This window comes from Monodon monoceros, unplaced genomic scaffold (assembly GCF_005190385.1).
Source record: "Monodon monoceros isolate NGI ecotype Baffin Bay Population unplaced genomic scaffold, NGI_Narwhal_1 Super_Scaffold_22, whole genome shotgun sequence".
In the NCBI taxonomy this organism is placed as follows: Eukaryota; Metazoa; Chordata; class Mammalia; order Artiodactyla; family Monodontidae; genus Monodon; species Monodon monoceros.
This window is the reverse complement of record NW_021703779.1, coordinates 93,362,325-93,383,460: the sequence shown is the minus strand read 5'-3', so window position 1 is coordinate 93,383,460 and position 21,136 is coordinate 93,362,325.

Below are 21,136 nucleotides of genomic sequence, written 5' to 3'. Positions count from 1 at the left end.
CAAATTTGAACTTCCATGTTGAAAGGCTTGTGGGTCAAGGGGGACAAAAATCAAAGCCCAGAGCCATAGAAGGTGAGAAATACGGTAGGAAACTCTCACCACAGAGAGAGCCAGGGCTCCAAACAATAATACTTACAGGATAAGGATGAATCACACATGAACCTTGCAGGCTTGCAGCCAGTGTTTATATTGTCCATAAAAAACTCAAGTCTTGAAATAAAATTGCCCCAGACTAGCAGTGCCCCAAGATCCTGGTCAAAGCAAACACAAACTCTCTCTCTGAAGAAGGATAACTTTATCCTGGGTCTCAAATTATTGCTACAAATAAGTTTTCAAGTAAAATGACTAGCACACAAAGATAACCAGACACACGAGGAAATAAAGTACCATGTTCAGGAGCCTGTAGAAAAAGCAAACAACAGAAATCGACCCACAAAGACTTCAGATTTTGGACTTGTTAGAGATAGACTATAAAATGATACTATGTTTAAAGAAATGGAGTTAATCTGTTCTAAGGTCCTGATATTATCCATGAGCAGGATAAAAAAAAGTATGATCCGAAAACTATGACAAGTTAAATGGGCATGCTCTAATTTTTAGGTAACAATTGAAAGAATATAAACAGTATTTATCTTCCAAACTAGTAGAGCGGAAAGAGAAAAATGATAAAACAATAAAATCATTGCCAAAGAAGGCAAGAAAGGAGAGGAAAGGAAACAGAAAGACAAGTAGAAAGCACAAAACAAGTTGGTGGATATTCATGTTGGATAATGTACACAGAAGTGCTAGGGAAAAGTTCACAGTGTATTATGAATGTAAGAGATTCTTGTGATTTGGAAACTTTAATTGTAGTAAGCACAGAACTATCCTCTACTTTCAGCTCTCAGTTCTTGAATGGTCCTCGGACTCTACTGCCTGGTGGTCCCACAAGTAGGGTGTGGGGTGGTGGAGTGGCTGTTCACCTGAGCCTCAAAAGAAACCATGACCGATTCCAAAGAAATCAGAACATAGGGACAAAAAGGACATAAAATAGATGCAGCCTTTCTTTTATGGTCCAATTTGCTGAGAGCTGGGGAGTGAGAGCTGAGAGCATTGACCTAGGCACAGTCAGGGGCCCAGGCAGGGCCAGGGCCAGGGCAAAGGCAGGACAAAATAAAAACTACTACAAATATGACAAACTGGTCATTTGGACACTTGACCATTCATTCAGTGATTTGACGTTCAGTGAATTCACTTTTGGAGAACTGGCTTTTAGTCCACTAGAACCATTTGACATGTATTTGCTACATGTGGATTTCCTGTGCCTCTTGTCCCAGGGCCTTGGGAAGCAGCACAAGGGAATGGGGATGGCTAACAGTGATGGCCCCAGACTCAGAAGAGCCCTGCGTGTGGTTTAAAGCTCTGCTCTCACTGTCTTGAAGTTCTTAGTTTTTAAACCAGAGGCCTGACCTTTCTATTTTTCATTGGGCCCTGCAAATTATGTAGCTGGTCCTGACAGCCAGAGTGGTAAGTGGGCAGCAGGAGATGAGGGGAAGGTCAAGGCCACTCATTGAGTTTTGCCAACCTCATGGCTTATGAGTGCCCCAAGCCTAAGACTAAATGAATGCTTCATTGGGCGCCATATACAGCCCGAGATGTGTTGAATGGAAGTGGTGACTGAGGTACCAGAGCATCCATCCAGAACTATTTGAGGGTTATTTTATAATATCACACATCTAGATACCAGGCATTTACTATACACCAGGCACTGGGCTAAGCCCTTTGCATATGTGATCTAACTAATTCCTTATTATGAGCAGGGTACTGTACTAGGTGCTGTGGGAAACACATAAGTTCTTTTCTAAATCCCCTTTCGGGGAGGAGCTAACTGTGTAGTTGGACAGAGACATATAAGCAATAGTCAAACAACTGAAAAGGCAGGATATGTTTAAGGGCCAAATGCATGACGTGTCTGAGCAATAATGCAGTACAAGTTCAGAGGAGGGGAGTCCAATGAGTTGCAGTGTCAAGGAAAGTTTCTTGAAGAAACTGAGGTTTGAGATGGGTCTTGAAGGAAAGGTCAGTCCTGGATACATGGATAAGGATTTCAGGAACTCCAAGCAAGGAGAATGGTATGGGAGAGAGAGGGGAAGTAGAAATCCCCCCAGTATGACAGGGAGTGGAGGCAGGATGAGGTTGAACAATCTTGTTGAAGTAGAAGGTACGTAGGGTAGGGTGAGGGAAGCAGCCAGAACTTTTGGAAAGAGGAAGGTGTGGAAGGCCTCGAGTGCCATGGTTTAGACTTGATCTAGAACTTGTAGGGAACAGCAGCAAAGGTTTGGGGCAGCAGAGTGGCATGTAAAGGGATGTTTGGGGAAGCTGAACCTAGAGGCAAAGACAGGGGGTACTGGGTACAGTGAGTGGTTCTGGAGCTTCCGGAGGAGAGTTCAAACATTCTCTAAAGGCATCTGGCCAAACTGCATCCCAAACATTCCCCTAGGACCGTCCCTGAGGGCTACCACCCAAGAGGGCAAAGTGAGAGCAATTCAGCCCTCTCTTCTCCTCATCTCTGCCCAGAAAGGGCCTGTCTGGACCCCAGCTCTTGCCTCAGTGCCTACACAAACACTAATAAGTGCCAAGGCATTGCCATGGAAACCACTGCTTTGGCTTTCTCATGGAATGCTCTGCAGCCACGAGGCTTCCTGCTCTGGGAAGCTTTTCACAAATACTTGAAGAAAGTGGCAAATGCGTCAGCCAGGAGTGTACACGTACAACTGGCTAGTGGGGTGGGGGGTGGAAGGAAGGGGCTTCCTCATGGTACAGGGTCCATGGGGAACCGACTCAGCCGTGGGGTCACTAGAAAACAATGGCCTTTGAAAGCCACAGTGCTTTTAGTTAACAGGGTGGGCTCCTAACAATGTTTTACCTCTTTCCACTAGCACTGGGTCATACCCTAGGGCCTGAGAGTCTCAATCGCACACCCCCCTCCAGGAGTCCATTAGTGACACTCCGGACTTCCCTATGGTACAGCTCAGCATGATGTAGTAGAGGCTGGTAGAATTACATGGAACACAACAGGGCTGAGAATTGCAGAGGGTAAACATCCATAATGATAATAACCAGGAATAAATCTTAGTTAATTCTGTGCAGGGCACCACACTGAGCACTTTATGGGGGTTTCCTCATTTAATTCTCACAGTATCCTGTGAGCTTAGTCCTATGAGCCTGAAGTGGCTACATGACTTACCCAGAGACTCACAGGTCATAGAGCTGGGGGTGTGAACCATGATTTGTCATACATTGGTAACCATTCCGCCTTCCTTTTTTCTCTTTCTAATGACAGTTTTATTGTGAAATATAGTATGCATTAAAAAGTGTGTGAAAATGTATATGCATTTTCTTAAATAGTTATATTTATCTGCTTTCAGTAATTGTTCCATAACGGTGATGACGATGATAATTAACATTTACTAGGCACTTAGCTTTTGCCAAGGAGAGTGCTAAGTGCTTCACCTACATTCTATCTTATGTAATTCTCACAACAACCCAATGAACCAGGGACTTTTATTATCACCTCTACTTTAGAGAAGAGGAAATTGAGCCTTGGAGAGGTTAAGTAACTCATCCAATGGAATTTAGCAAAGCAGGGACAAGAACCCAGTTCTCTCTGATTCCAAGGCCTTACTGCCATTTGCGGTCGCTAAGTGGCATTCTCTCTGGACCTAGGTTGAGTCTTTTAGTGCAGGCAAACCTCCCCCCTCCACTCTGACGGCATCTTGGAGACAGCGTTTTGCTATATCTACATTTCCTGGGACGGTTAAGAACTCCGAGGGGCCCAGCCCTTCTCTAACAGGCAGAATGTCCCCCTTGGATTCTCAAGGTTGATAGGTGTGCCTCAACCATGACCCTAGGAAGTGTGTGCCTCACAGGACCCCTTCCTAGCCACAGGGTACCCCACAGGCATAGTAGCTACTTTAGGGAAATTCATTCACCTATGTGCTCATACCTAGCTTGCCTTCCCGGTTTGAATTTCAGCCCAGTTTAGGGCTGATGATACCGACACTCCATCTCCAATCGTTCAGGAAGCTGCATCTGTGTGGGCTACAGTCTAGCCTGATTCTCCAAGTGAGAAATCATCTCTGCCCCAGTTCTCCCACTGCCGTTTGTCTGCATGGCCTATTAAAGCATCAGCCCGGTCCGCTGAGCTTAGAGTAACTCTATCACTGAACAACCTCACCTGGAGGCATACTTCTGGTCTTTAGTGAGTGGCGGGGGGTGGTTGAGGGTAGATGAATGGATGCTATCTTCTGCTTAAATAAGAGGCTAAAGTCAAATGGCAGATGCAGGTACGTCTAGGTCAGATATACAACTGACAAGCTGATGGCATCAGTTTTATGACATGATAATTCCTCTCATTTAAGAGCAACAGGAGCCTTACAAATGGGAAGATTGTAAATCAGCAAGCAACACCCAGCACATTAATGAAAGTTGCACCCAAAGCCTCTTGTCAATCAAAGTTGTCCAGGATCTGACAAGGAGGCAGCAAGGAAAACTGGATTTCTGAGTAATAGCTGTTTTGTCAGCATGAGAAGGGTGACTAGTTGAACTTGCCCTTTATGCCACTGAATTTCATGGATCGATCTTCAAATGTCATCCGAGGAAACACAAGCTTAAGTGACAGTGAGAGTGGCATAGAAGAAAGAAAACTCTACTAAGTTCTGAGTTAACCTGGGTTTATCCTAGGTATTACTTGCTACTGAATAGCTGGGTGACCTTGAAGGGCAAGTCATAGAACTTCTGATCAGGAAGTGATGGTAAAGTTTATCTTGTCTAATCCTCTCCTGATGCTTGAATATTTTTCATACTACCAGCCTCTACTGGCATCCTGGGAGTGACAGGGAACTCGCTACCCATAAAAGCACTTCCTCCAATTCTTTTATTTTTTTATAAATTTATTTATTGATTTATTTCTATTTTTGGCTGCACTGGGTCTTCATTGCTGCATGTGGGCTTCTCTCTAGTTGTGGCAAGCGGGGCTTACTCTTCGTTGTAGTGCACGGGCTTCTCACTGTGGCGGTTTCTCTTGTTGCAGAGCACGGGCTCTAGGCATGCGGGCCTCAGTAGCTGTGCCTCGATGGCTCTAGAGTGCAGGCTCAGTAGTTGTAGCTCACGGGCTTAGTTGCTCTGTGGCATTTGGGATCTTCCCGGACCAGGGCTCGAACCCATGTCCCCTGCATTGGCAGGCGAGTTCTCAACCACCGCGCCACCAGGGAAGCCCACTTCCTCCAATTCTTAGTGAGCTCTCAATTTTATCTATTTTGTTATTTAACAAGCACTTACACTGTGCTTCACGTTTGTCAGATACTGAACTAAGCAAATCACAAATTTTAAACTATTTAATCTTGAAAACATCTTTATGATATAGGTACTATTATTATCCTGATGTTACAGGTGAGAAAGCTGAGTATCAGAGAGGCTAAAATACTCAAAGTCACACAGCTCGTAAGTGTCAGAGTCAGGATTCTAACCCAGGCAATGTGGCTTGTCACTGTGTATGTTTACCCACTGCACTGTGAAAAGCTCTGTTATTGGGCTGAAACCTGTCTACCTTTGTAACTTTGTAACCCCATTGGTCCTAGTACTTACTCTTCCTGGAGTCCCCAAGACTACATTAGATTTAACCTCAGAAAGGCCTCTTCTATGCGTGAGTGCAAGGCAGGTTAGGATGCTGGAGCCATTGCTATAAGAATGATGGGGTTAGTGCTCTGGCTCAGGTGGGCAGAGGATGCCAGGGCACTTTACTGTCTGTGTACCAGGCCCACAGATGCAAAGAAAGTCACAGAATGACTTGATGATAAAGTCTGAACTTGAATCTATGTGTTTGAACTTCATGTTAATGTCCTTTATGATACAGTCCCTGAGGCTACCTCCATCCTTGCCCACTGCCCCAAACACGTACATTATTATTGTTGATAATAATTGTAGCTATCATTCAGTGAATGCTTACCTAATCTGTGCCTGATGCTCTACATACATTATCTCACTTAACCCTGAGAGATACCTCTACCCTGTGAGATACGTACTACTATCATCTTCATTTTACAGAAATGGAAATCAAACCATCGGGAGGTCAAGTAATTTGCCAACAGTCAAACAGCTAGTAAGTTGCAGAAGTTGGATCTGAAATCAGATCTTTCTGTCACCAGAGTCTGGGCTTTTAATCAGTATGTTGCAGACCTCTCCACAATATTCACAAGAAACTGGGGCACCTTGTGAACCCCTTGTTGAAATGGAGATTATTAGTGTTAAAAACCTATGAACACCTATAGATATCCTGTTCCTGATATAATCAGATTTTTTAAATATTGGAAAAGAAGAGTTTGAGAGAAAAAGAGAAAGAAGGGAGTCTGCCTCGTAACTGAGATAAGATATGAGGCTATAACTGATAAAACATGATTCTTGGGGAGGGGGGAGATTCATGCTTGCTTTAATTTTACAACAAAGTTTCTCTCAGCACCTACTATGTACCGGGCACTGTGTACAAGGAAGACGGTAGACCTATGCTGTCTACTACTTGACAGGCTCAATTTTGTTTCTTGGCAGGGTTATGCCGAGTCTCTATGACTAAGGGGAAGACAATATTCACTCTGCTTCCTCTAAGAACTGAAATACTTGGTTATCCTTGAGTGGTATAAACCACAGTACCAAGGAAAGACCAGTTTTGAACAAACAAGGGATGTGGCAAGATTTAAAAAGTCATCCACACCAATCCAACCCCCAAATGGAAATCCTCTCAATTTTAAAACAGTGGCAGGGAATCAGCAAGCCTAAAAAAACAATCAGCACAAACATGACAGAAGGTTGAGAGCCTTCATATATAAAGAGCTTGCAATTTGTCAAGAAAAATACTGAGACTCTAATGATTAAGTGGGCAAAAGGTACAACTATTTTCTAAAGGAGGAACTATAAATGGCTAATAAATATGTGAAAAACATTCAACCTCACCTAGTCATAAAATATATAAAAATGAAGCAACAGTTGGAAGCAAATTTTGCCTATCAAATAAACAACAAAAAATAGTTTTTTTTTAAAAAAAATGAGAGGACTCAAAGTTGGCAAAAAGTGTCCTATGGGCTCTCTTAAGCACGGCTAGTTTAAACTGGGCAAGCTGTCTGTAAAGAAATTTGGTAATAAGTATAAAAAGCCTACAACACATTTAGACCCATGGCATATAATGACTTGCTTGAGGTCTCTGTGAGGGGCAGCTACAGTCCACAGACACTCAGCACACGGCCTTGGTTAGTCAAGCTCAGCCTTGTGTAACTCTTGGTGTCTCAACCAGACTGTGGTCTGTGTCCAGTGCCACCTCCTTCAGCAAGCCCCCTGCACTGAGTACGTGTTCAAGGACTCACCGCCTAGAGATGGATGAACTGATGGAAATGGTGATACATGGGGAACCCAAGTTCCACATTTCACATCGTACAGATAATAAGCTTGGGCTTTGGCATCGGCTCTTCCACTGACTGGCCATTTGGCTTTGGGGACTTTACTTATCTCTCTGTTTCAGTCTCCTGACCCATTAACTGGGGCTAGCTTTATTCACCTCTCAAGATGACTGCAGAGTGAGGCTCCACCAGTCCCAAGCTGTCTGATCTTGAGAGAGCTACTACACCCCTCTCAGGACTTTAATTTTCTCATCTATTTAGTACTTCCCTCATAGGGTTGAAGTGCAGATGGAATGAGATACTTCATGGAAAGAACCCAGCACTGCGCCCAAACAGAGTAAGAATAATAAAAAATGAGGGGGCTGCAGCGTCATATCTTCTACTTGCACAGCATTTAAAACTCTATTTTTAAAGCATTTTCTTTCTATTTTCTTTTTCCTCTCTCTCTCTAGGAAAGCCTGAAAACATCTAGCTAATAATGTCTCAGGGCCGTGACCACCACCTCTGCCTGCTGGCATGCCACCCCACTTCTCCCCCACCCCCCTGCTCTCATACCAGGCACAATCAGTCCCCAGCATGGCATCGGCTACCCACAGTAAAGAACAACAGGTGCTTTGGGAAAATTCAGCCACGTGCTTACAAGTCCCTCTGGGCATCACAGTGACTATTTAATGGGGACTAAGCTGAGCCTTAGAGATTTGGGTGAGTCCCTGCAGACTGAAGCAGTTGAAACAAGAGGCAGAATCCTTGACCCTTGTTAACCACAACTACATCCATTAGCACAGCACTGTTTGTGTGCAGGAGGCTTTCCTGACATTTCCATTGAGCCGCCCAACGAGGCTATGAGGGCAGCAGGGCAGATATTACCATTGCCATTGAAAAGATGAGGAAGTGTGGCTCAGAGAAGGACAGCCTTGGCTAAAGTTATACGGTTAGCTAGCAGAAGAGGTGACATTAGAACCTAGGTTGAAAATATCCTATGATATCCCTTATATGTGGAATCTAAAAATAGGGTACAAATGAACTTACCTACAAAACAGAAATAGAGTTACAGATGTAGAAAACAAACTTGTTACCAGGGGATAAGGTAGGGGGGAGGGATAAACTGGGAGACTGGGACTGATATATACACACTACTATATGTAAAATAGATAACTAATAAGGACCTACTGTATAGCACAGGGAACTCTACTCAATACTCTGTAATGGCCTATATGGGAAAAGAATCTAGAAAAGACTGGATATATGGATATGGATAACCGATTCACTTTGCTGTACACCTGAAACTAACACAACATTGTAAATCAACTCTACTCCAATAAAATTTTTTTCAAAAAAGAATGTGAAAAAAAAAAACAAAACAAAGAACCTAGGTTTAGTCTAGAGTTCTTTCCACTACATTGCAAGGCCTGGCAGGCACAGCTATCAAGGTCAATTTCAAGGGAGTGCGGCACCTCAGACAGGATACAGAGGTTGTCTCGGGAAAAAGAGTAGATGACTGGCAAGCCCACTCTTAGGCCCCAAAGTAATCTACTTGCCCTGACCTGGGAAATTACCAAAGGACTGAAACAGCAGCATCCATGGAGCACTACAAAGGTTGTCTAAAAGATCAAAGAAGCTTATGTAAAAATTGGATTTTACACATTGTTGGAAAGGGAGGAGTGGACAAGCAATGACAATACGATGACTGAAGCATTCGGGCAGTCTCTTATTTATGGAAGATGACCTCCATTTGCTCTCAGGATCATTTTTTTTTTAAATCTCGGGCATTTATCTCTCTCTGTCTCTCTCTGTCTCTCTCTGTCTCTCTCTCTCTCTCTCTCATCATATGAGAGAGAGAGAGAGAGAGAGAGAGAGAGAGAGAGAGAGATACGGACATATATATATAGATACATAGATAGATAGACATACAGATATCTTCTCTCTTTTGGGCCATATTTTAGCCCTCTGAGTAGGTTACTGTGACCATCTCCCAGGAAATAAGCTATCCTTCAATTTTACTCTCTAGCTGCCATCCTCATGGAGAGAATAAAGTACAGGAAGAATTAAGTACAGAAGGGAAATTTAGAGTAGAATTGTGTGTATGCGTTTGTATGTCTGTGTGTGTGTGTGTAAAGAGGCAGGAGAAATGAGAGCTGGAAATTAAGAGAAAAAGTTCCCAGCTCTGTTAGGGTGCTGACACTGAAATGATGTAAGGCACGAGATTGTGGAATTCTTTTTTAAGGGTATAAGAGATTATGCCCCCTCACATGATTGCAAAATAATAGCAATAATAAGAACAAAATTAATGTCATTTTTATTGAGATCTTATTGTGTGCCAATTACCCTGCTAAATGTTTTATAAACATCATTTTACTTATTCCTCACAACTCGGTGAGGTAGGTATCATCATCCCAGTTTACAGACAGGCAAACGATACTTAGGGTGATTAAGTAACTAGACCAAGGTCACACTGTTAATGTCACAGCTCAGACTAAGCCCAAGCATCCATCTCCAGAGCCTATGACTTAAACATTACACTCTAGTCTCCTGCAGGGAGATGGACCTCCCCCCGCTCCAAAATAAGACATAATACTTAGGAAAAGTTCCTCAGAGTACTATTATACTTTTCATTTTGTTTCATCCTCATAGCAGGCATTATTAGTCCCCATCTTATAGTAAAGTTAGGAAAGAGAAAGTAAGGAAAACTGCTCAAGGTTCCATGGCTAGCTAATTGCAGAGCCAGAATTAGAAGACAAGAGTCCTGACTCCCAGTCCAGTGCTCCAGTGCTCTTTCCATTATGCTATATCTGCTTCAGAGCTCCTGACATGGACCCCAATGCTCCCTCTGGTATCGACAGCCATGGAGCATAGGCTAGACCTAGTGACTTGATCCTAAGGGACAAAATATAGTGATGGGAAGTCATTTCATTGATTAGGTTCCAAAAGACTGTTAATCCATCTTGCTGACACTCTCTCTCCATTGCCTTTGCGGCTTAGACACGCTGATGAGGTAAACTGCCCCACAGGAAGAGGCCATGTGGCAAGGAACGGAGGGTGGTCTCCGGACAGCAGCAAGATCCAGTCCAATAACCCACAAGGAGCTGAATCCTCCCAACAACCACATGAGTGAGCTTAAAAGTGGATGCTTCCTCAGTTGAGCCTCGAGATGACTATAGTCCTGGCCAGCAGCTTAACTGCAGCCTTGTGAGAAAACCTGCTTAGCTGTGCCTGAACTCCTGACCCACAGAGACTCAGAGATAATAAATTTGTGTTGTGTGAAGTCGCTAAGTTTTGGAGTGATTTGTTATGTAGCAATAGATAGTTAACACAATATGATTCCAGCCAGCAGCTTCATGGATCTTCTGCTCATTCATAGCAAAACAAATCCATGGCACAGCTCTGGAGAGGGGTGAGAAAAAAGATCCAGGTGAGCCTTTTAACTCCAGGGGAAAGCTGTGAATCCAAGGATCACCTCTTGGCCTACATTGATGTTTCCTTTGCCCTGAGGTTCTGATAGCCATGTCCTAAGGTGGTGCAAGTAGATCTAGGGTCTCTCATCCTCTGCTGGTCAGAGTCCAGCATTTCTCACAGCTCGGCTTCCAAGTGGTTGACAACATCAGGTCAGCTTCTCCTCACTGTCACCTTGAGAAGCACCTTAAGTGCCCCCCATAGGAGTTCCCGGAGGGCCCAAGCCACCACCCTAGGCTGTCTCCATTCTAGCATTTGGAGCTGCTCCCCAGCCACCGTCCCAACCACAGAGCTATTTTGGAATTTCTGAGTGTGGGCTGGAGTAAGTGAGGGGTTCTGACAGACTCCCTAAAAGCAATTAGCCAAATGGGAATCACTTACCACTCAATTTTCAAGTGGCTAATTTGGTGTCGGGGAATCTTCTTTAAAAGGCGTGGGTAGGGCTTCCCTGGTGGCGCAGTGGTTCAGAGTCCTCCTGCCGATGCAGGGGACGTGGGTTCGTGCCCCAGTCTGGGAAGATCCCACATGCCGCGGAGCGGCTGGGCCTGTGAGCCGTGGCCGCTGAGCCTGCGCGTCCGGAGCCTGTGCTCCACAACGGGAGAGGCCACAACAGTGAGAGGCCTGCGTACCACAAAAAAAAAAAAAAAAAAATGGTGTGGGTGGCAGACATCCCAGCGTATCCTGTAACGATTTCGCTAGACAGCTTAGCCAAGGGAGTCACATTCCCACACGCTGAGAAAAGTCTCATCAAGGGGGTCCACCTGAGTGCTTTCTTTGCCTGCCCTCTCAGGTGTCTCTAAAAAACTAGAGACAAGCCAGGGAGTTACTTTTCACCATATCAGCAGAAACTGGAAGGTGAGTGCAGGCCAATGTGGGGCTTTAGCAGATCAGTGCAGTGCCTGTGAGGTAAGGGTCCTCTGCCCCTTCCACATCCTTAGTCCTGCGTGTCATGAATGCCTGTGCATGTGCCTGGGTCGGTAGTTACGGGGGAGGAAGGAGGGAGAGGAGGGGCGTGACAGATTGGAGAAGGTGCACTCCCCACAGATATGTAGGGTTGAACAAGTATCACCTCTCACAGATGTAGGTGATGGGTGTGAAGATTTGCCTCTTGACAGCTACAGGTGACATGCTTCTAGAGGGGGCTGTGACCACAAAGACCCTGTGTGTGTGGAGGGAAGCTGCGAGTGGGAGAGTCCACTGAACTCTCACTATATAGAGTCAGAATGTTTCAGGGTCAGCATACCTAAATCTGGTGATGATAAATCGAGTCACAATGGGACTATGTATGTATGTGTAGAGCGTCTCAAATTCGCAGTGAGTCATTCACTGACGTGTGTGTATGAGTATACCTTCCTGCATGTTAGTAACAGGGGAAAAGAAGACAAGTATGTCAGCATGGAAGACAGAAACTGACAAGGAGCCCATGAAGAGCCCTTTAAGAAAAGGACAAGGAAGAAGATCTGGCTCATTAAGTACCTACCTCATTAGGGCTCGAGTTGCCAGGGGGCTGAACCAAACTACTTCAATTCCTTGACAATTAAACCAGTCCCTCTCCCCTTCTCCCTCCACTGAAGTAATCAAGAGAAAGGGAAATAGTGCAAAATTGCCCCTCCCTCAGATGAAATGTACATGTCCTCCACGCCTCTCTCTTTCCTAACAAGCGTCTGTTAAGTACCTGCCTAGCTTGGGCTCCGCAATGGGCAGTCTTCCCTTTGTTTTTCATTATCTTCATTTGATCTACACAAGTCCACAGTTCACAGTAGCATCCAAGGAAGAAGAATGGTTAAATGCAGTACCGTGAGCCACCCTATCTCGTTTCTGACTGTTCCCTCAAATAACAGGAGAACTGGCTACAAGTAGAGCAATAAATGGATTATCTTGCACCCAGAGGTCTTGTACCCTAAAGAATTAGGCTTGGCTGAAAACCAGAGTGGCTCACATAATGTTCTTTTTTGCCTGTAGTTACACAAGATGCAACCTGGGTTTAATGGTTTTTAAGAACACTGACCTAAATGTTTACAAGCTTGGGCAAGTTTCTGGATGAAAGATGCTAACACGGTGGCCAAAAAGAAATACTACTCCTTACTTTCTAGAACAAGCAGTTGTAGCAAGTGCAGTATGGAGCCTCTCAACCACTTTTGTGCTATGGACCCCCATGGCAGTCCAATGAAACCTATGGATCTCTTTCTGAACAATGTTTTTATTTTTATTCTTTAAATTTTATTTATTTTTTGGCTGCATTTGGCTGTGCACAGGCTTTCTCTAGTCGCACCGAGCAGGGGCTACTCTTCATTGTGGTGCGTGGGCTTCTCATTGTGGAGCACAGGTTCTAGGCATGCAGGCTTCAGGAGTTGTGGCATATGGGCTTAGTTGCTCCACAGCATGTGGGATATTCTCGGACCAGGGATCAAACGTGTGTCCCCTGCATTGGCAGGTGGATTCTTAACCATTGCACCACCAGGGAAGTCCCTGAACAATGTTTTTAAATGTATAAAATTAAATTATAGGACTACCAAGGAAATATTGAAATAAGCACACTATTAAAAAATTTGTGATATAGACACATATGTGCTTTTTAATTAACACGTTAAACAAGTTTTAGCAGAAGGTCTCATAACTAATATAATTTCAAAAAAGTGATTAGCACAAATGGTATTTTAAGACATTGGCAATGGCTGTTATGTTACAGGAAAACATCTGTGGTTTCTACTGGTGATAAAATTACAACTACTGCTAATACTACTGCAGTTTATTGCCAAATTCATAACAGAAGAAAAAGCTAAATCTCAGTTAGAGATTTGTAAAATTACAAAAGCCCTTTTTTTCCTATCCAAGTTCACAGACCCTCCCTGCATTCTATCCACAGATCCCTAAATCGTTAAACTCTTTTGAGAGACAGAGACAGAGGCACAGACAGACACACAGAGAGAGAGAGAGACAGAGAGAGTGCCAAACCTGAAAATAAGATTGCAATAGTAACCCCTAAATAAGAGAATGTTCTGACCACCGCTGAAAAGTCAAAGGAGGCCGAGAACAATGAAGACAGTGATTGTATTAGAGGCACAAAGAGACAACAATGACAAGTACACAAACAAACAACAACAATAACAGTGGAGAGAAGGACGTGTGCTCACTCCCTCTTGCGAGAGCACTGGAATCACAACTAACTGCTGGACAATCATCAACAGGAAGACACTGGAACTCACCAGAAAAGATACCCTACAGCCAAAGACAAAGGAGAAGCCGCAATGAGACGGTAGGAGGGGCACAATCACAATAAATCACACCCCATAACCACTGGGTGGGTGACTCACAAACTGGAGAACAATTATACCATAGAAGTCCACCCACTGGACTGAAGGTTCTGAGCCCCATGTCATGTTTCCCAACCTGGGGGTCTGGCAACAGGAGGAGGAATTCCCAGAGAATCAGATTTTGAAGGCTAGCAGGATTTGATTGCAGGACTTCAACAGGACTGGGGGAAACAGAGACTCCACTCTTGGAGGGCACACACAAAGCAGTGTGCACATCAGGACCCGGGGGAAGGAGCAGTGACCCCATAGGAGACTGAACCAAACCTACCTGCTAGTGTTGGAGAGTCTCCTGTAGAGGCGGGGGGTGGCTGTGTCTCACCATGAGGACAAGGACACTGACAGCAGAAGGTCTGGGAAGTACTCCTGGACAGGAGCCCTCCCGAAGTCCACCATTAGCCCCACCAAAGAGCCTGTAGCCTCCCGTGCTGGGTCACCTCAGGCCAAACAACCAAGAGGGAGGGAACTCAGCCCCACCCACCAGCAGACAAGCAGATTAAAGTTTTACTGAGCTCTGTCCACCAGAGGAACACCCAGCTCTACCCACCACCAGTCCCTCCCATCAGGAAGCTTCCACAAGCGTCTTAGATAGCCTCATCCACCAGAGGGCAGAAAGCAGAAGCAAGAAGAACTACAATCCTGCAGCCTGTGGAATGAAAACCACATTCACAGAAAGAAAGACAAAACGAAAAGCCGGGGGACTATGTACCTGATGAAGGAACAAGATAAAACCCCAGAAAAACAACTAAATGAAGTGGAGATAGGCAACCTTCCAGAAAAAGAATTCAGAATAATAATAGTGAAGATGATCCAGGACCTCAGAAAATGAATGGAGGCAAAGATCAAGAAGATGCAACAAATGTTTAACAAAGACCTAGAAGAATTAAAGAACAAACACCTAGAAGAAGTAAGGACAAACAAACAGAGATAAACAATACAATAATTGAAATGAAAAACACACTAGAAGGAATCAATAGCAGAATAACTGAGGCAGAAGAATGGAGAGGTGATCTGGAAGACAGAATGGTGGGATTCACTGCCGTGGAACAGAATAAAGATAAAAGAATGAAAATAAATGAAGACAGCCTAAGAGACCTCTGGGACAACATTAAACGCAACAACGTTCGCATTATAGGGGTCCAAGAAGGAGAAGAGAGAGAGAAAGGACCTGAGAAAATGTTTGAAGAGATTATAGTCAAAAACTTCCCTAACATGGGAAAGGAAATAGCCACCCAAGTCCAAGAAGCCCAGAGAGTCCCAGGGAGGATAAACCCAAGGAGAAACATGTCGAGACACATAGTAATCAAATTGACAGAAATTAAAGCCAAAGAAAAATTATTAAAAGCAACAAGGGAAAAACGAAAAATAACCTCCCATAAGGTTAACAGCTGGTTTCTCAGCAGGACTCTGAAATCCAGAAGGGAGTGGCATGATATATTTAAAGTGATGAAAGGGAAGAACCTACAACCAAGATTACTCTACCCAGCAAGGATCTCATTCAAATTCGACGGAGAAATTAAAAGCCTTACAGACAAGCAAAAGCTAACAGGATTCAGCACCACCAAACCATCTACAAAAAATGCTAAAGGAACTTCTCTAAGTCGGAAACAAAAGAGAAGAAAAGGACCTATGAAAACAAACCAAAACAGTTAAGAAAATGGTAATAGGAACATATATATCAATAATTACCTTAAATTTGAATGGATTAAATACTTCAACCAAAAGACACAGGCTTGCTGAATGGATACAAAAACAAGACCCATATATATGCTGTCTAAAAGAGACCCACTTCAGACCTAGGGACACATACAGACTGAAAGTGAGGGGATGGAAAAAGATATTCCATGCAAATGGAAATCAAAAGAAAGCTGGAGTAGCAATACTCATATCAGATAAAATACACTTTAAAATAAATGTTACAAGACACAAGGAAGGACACTATATAACGATCAAGGGATCAATCCAAGAAGAAGATATAACAATTATAAATACATATGCGCTCAACAAAGGACCACCTCAATACATAAGACAAATGCTAACAGCTATAAAAGAGGAACTCGACAATAACAAAATAATAGTGGGGGACTTTAACACCTCACTGACAGCAATAGACAGAGCATTGAGACAGAAAATTAATAAGGAAACACAAGCTTTAAATGAAACAGTAGACCAGATAAATTTCTTTTTTTTTTAAACATCTTTAATGGACTATAATTGCTTTACAATGGTCTGTTAGTTTCTGCTGTATGAAAAAGTGAATCAGCTATACATATACATATATCCCCATATCTCCTCCTTCTGTGTCTCCCTCCCACCCTCCCTATCTCACCCCTCTAGGTGGACACAAAGCACTGAGCTGATTTCCCTGTGCTATGCGGCCGCTTCCCACTAGCTATCGGTTTTACATTTGGTAGTGTATATATGTCCATGCCACTCTCTCACTTTGTCACAGCTTACCCTTCCCCCTCCTTGGGTCCTCAAGTCCATTCTCTATGTCTCCGTCTTTATTCCTGTAATGCCTCTAGGCTTTCAGAACCATTTCTTTTTTTTTAGATTCCATATATATGTGTTAGCATATGGTATTTGTTTTACTCTTTCTGACTTACTTCACTCTGTATGACAGTCTCTAGGTCCATCCACCTCACTACAAATAACTCAATTTCATTTCCTTTTATGGCTGAGTAATATGCCATTGTATATATGTGCCACATCTTCTTTATCCATTCATCTGTCGATGGACACTTAGGTTGCTTCCATGTCCTGCCTATTGTAAATAGAGCTGCAATGAACATTGTGGTACATGACTCTTTTTGAATGATGGTTTTCTCAGGGTATATGCCCAGTAGTGGGATTGCTGGGTCATATGGCAGTTCTATTTGTAGTTTTTTAAGGAACCTCCATACTGTTCTCCACAGTGGCTGTATCAATTTACATTCCCACCAACAGTGCAAGAGGGTTCCCTTTTCTCCACACCCTCTCCAGCATTTATTGTTTCTAGATTTTTTGATGATGGCCATTCTGACTGCTATGAGGTGATACCTCATTGTAGTTTTGATTTACATTTCTCTGATGAATAGTGATGTTGAGCATCCTTTCATGTATTTGTTGGCAATCTGTATATCTTCTTTGGAGAAATGTCTATTTAGTTCTGCCCATTTTTGGATTTAGTTTTTTGTTTTTTTGATATTGAGCTGCATGAGCTGCTTATAAACTTTGGAGATTAATCCATTGTCAGTTGCTTCATTTGCAAATATTTTCTCCCATTTTAAGGGTTGTCTCTTCATCTTGTTTATGGTTTCCTTTGCTTTGCAAAAGCTTTGAAGTTTCATTAGGTCCCATTTGTTTATTTTTGTTTTTATTTCCATTTCTCTAGGAGGTGAGTCAAAAAGATCTTGCTGTGATTTATGTCATAGAGTGTTCTGCCTATGTTTTCCTCTAAGAGTTTTATAATTTCTGGCCTTACATTTAGGTCTTTAATCCATTTTGGGTTTATTTTTGTATATGGTGTTAGGGAGTGTTCTAATTTCATTCTTTAACACGTAGCTCTCCAGTTTTCCCAGTGCCACTTACTGAAGAGGCTGTCTTTTCTCCACTGTATATTCTTGCCTCCTTTATCAAAGATAGGTGACCATATGTGCGTGGGTTTATCTCTGGGCTTTCTATCCTGTTCCATTGATCTATATTTGTGTTTTTGTGCCAGTACCATACTGTCTTGATTACTGTAGCTTTGTAGTATAGTCTGAAGACTGGGAACCTGATTCCTCTGGCTCCAATATTCTTTCTCAAGACTGCTTTGACTAGTCGGGGTCTTTTGTGTTTCTATACAAATTTTGAAATTTTTTGTTCTAGTTCTGTGAAAAATGCCAGTGGTAGTCTGATAGGGATTGAATCTGTAGATTGTTTGGATAGTAGAGTCATTTTAACAATGTTGATTCATCCAATCCAAGAACATGGTATATCTCTCCATCTGTTTGTATCATCTTTAATTTCTTTCATCAGTGTCTTATAGTTTTCTGCATACAGGTATTTTGTCTCCTTAGGTAGGTTTATTCCTAGGTATTTTATTATTTTTGTTGCAATGGTAAATAGGAGTGTTTCCTTAATTTCTCTTTCAGATTTTTCATCATTAGTGTATAGGAATGCAAGGGATTTCGGTGCATTAATTTTGTATTATGCTACTTTACCAAATTCGTTGATTAGCTCTAGTAGTTTTCTGGCAGCATCTTTAGGATTCTCAATGTATAGTATCATGTCATCTGCAAACAGTGACAGCTTTACTTCTTGTTTTCTGATTTGGATTCCTTTTATTTCTTTTTCTTCTCTGATTGCTGTGGCTAAAACTTCCAAAACTATGTTGAATAATAGTGGTGAGGGTGGGCAACCTTGTCTTGTTCTTGATCTTAGTGGAAATGGTTTTAGTTTTTCACCATTGAGAATGATGTTGGCTGTGGATTTGTCATATATGGCCTTTATTATGTTGATGTAAGTTCCCTCTATGCCTACATTCTGGAGGGTTTTATCATACATGGCTGTTGAATTTTGTGGAAAGCTTTTTCTGCAGCTATTGAGATGATCATATGGTTTTTCTCCTTCAATTAGTTAATATGGTGTATCACATTGATTGATTTGCATATACTGAAGAATCCTTGCACCCCTGGGATAAACCCCATTTGATCATGGTGTATGATCCTTTTAATGTGCTGTTGGATTCTGCTTGCCAGTATTTTGTTGAGTATTTTTGCATCAATGTTCATCAGTGATATTGGCCTGTAATTTTCTTTCTTTCTGACATCTTTGTCTGCCTTTGGTAGCATGGTGATGGTGTCCTCATTGAATGAGTTTGGGAGTGTTTCTCCCTCTGCTATATTCTGGAAGAGTGTGAGAAAGATAGGTGTTAGCTCTTCTCTCAATGTTTGATAGAATTCGCCTGTGAAGCCATCTGGTCCTGGGCTTTGATTTGTTAGAAGATTTTTAATCACAGTTTCAATTTCAGTACTTGTGATTGGTCTTTTTACATTTTCTATTTCTTCCTGGTTCAGTCTTGGAAGTTGTGCTTTTGTAAGAATTTGTCCATTTTATCCAGGTTGTCCATTTTATTGGCATATAGTTGCTTGTAGTAATCTCTCATGATCCTTTGAATTTCTGCAGTGTCAGTTATTACTTCTCCTTTTTCATTTCTAATTTTATTGATTTGTGTCTTCTCCCTTTTTTGTTGATAATTCTGGCTAATGGTTTATCAATTTTGTTTATCTTCTCAAAGAACCAGCTTTTAGTTTCATTGATGTTTGCTATCATTTCCTTCATTTCTTTTTCATTTATTTCTGATCTTATTTTTATGATTTCTTTCCTTCTGCTCACTTTGGGTTTCTTTTGTTCTTTCTCCAATTGATTTAGGTGTAAGGTTAGGTTGTTTATTTGAGATGCTTTTTGTTTCTTGAGGTAGGATTGTATTGCTAGAAACTTCCCTCTTAGAACTGCTTTTGCTGCATCCCATAGGTTTTGTGTTGTCGTGTTTTCATTGTCATTTGTTTCTAGGTGTTTTTTGATTTCCTCTTTGATTTCTTTGGTGATCTCTTGGTTATTTAGTAGTGTATTGTTTAGCTTCCTTGTATTTATATTTTTTACAGACTTTTTCCTGTAATTGATACCTAGCCTCATAGCGTTGTGGTCGGAAAAGATACTTGATACGGTTTCAATTTTCTTAAATTTAGCAAGGCTTGATTTGTGACCCAAGATATGATCTATCCTAGAGAGTGTTCCATGAGCACTTGAGGAGAAAGTGTATTCTTTTGTTTTTGGATGGAATGTCTATCATTATCAATTAAGACCATCTTGTTTAATGTATCATTTAAAGTTTGTATTTCCTTATTGTTTTTACATTTTGGATGATCTGTCCATTGATGAAAGTCGGTTGTTAAAGTCCCCTACTACTATTGTGTTACTGTCTATTTCCCCTTTTATGGCTGTTAGCTTTTGGCTTATGTATTGAGGTGCTCTATGTTGGGTGCATAAATATTTACAACTGTTATATCTTCGTCTTGGATTGGTCCCTTGATCATTATGTAGTGTCCTTCTGTGTCTCTCTTTTTTTTTCTTTTCACGGTACACGGCCCTCTCACTGTTGTGGCCTCTCCCGTTGCGGAGCACAGGCTCCGGATGCGCAGGCTCAGCGGCCATGGCTCATGGGCCTAGCCGCTTCACAGCATGTGGGATCCTCCCGGAGCAGGGCACGAACCTGTGTCCCCTGAATCGGCAGGTGGACTCTCAACCACTGCGCCACCAGGGAAGCCCTGTGTCTCTTTCAATAGTCTTTTTTTCAAAGTCTATTTTGTCTGACATGAGAAGTGCGACTCTAGTTTTCTTTTGATTTCCATTTGTGGAATATCATTTTCCATCCCCTCAGTTTCAGTCTGTATGTGTTCCTAGGTCTGAAGTGGGTCTCTTGTAGACAGCATATACACGGGTCTTTTTTTTTGTATCCATTCAGCCATTCTATGTCTTTTGGTTGGAGCATTTATTCCATTTACATTTAAGGTAATTGTCGATATGTATGTTCCTATTACCATTTTCTTAACTGTTTTGGGTTTGTTTTTGTAGGTCTTTTCCTTCTCTTGTGTTTGCTGCCTAGGGAAGTTCCTTTAAAACTTTCTTGTAAAGCTGGTTTGGTGGTGCTGAATTCTCTTAGCTTTTGCTTGTCTGTAAAGGTTTTAATTTCTCTGTCGAATCTGAATGAGATCCTTGCTGGGTGGAGTAATCGTGGTTGTAGGTTTCTCCCTTTCATCACTTTAAATATGTCCTGCCACTCCCTCTGACTTGCAGAGTTTCCACTGAAAGATCAGCTGTTAACCTTATGGGGATTGCCTTCTTTGTTATTTGTTGATTTTCCCTTGCTGCCTTTCATATTTTTTCTTTGTAATTAATTTTTGATAGTTTGATTAATATGTGTCTTGG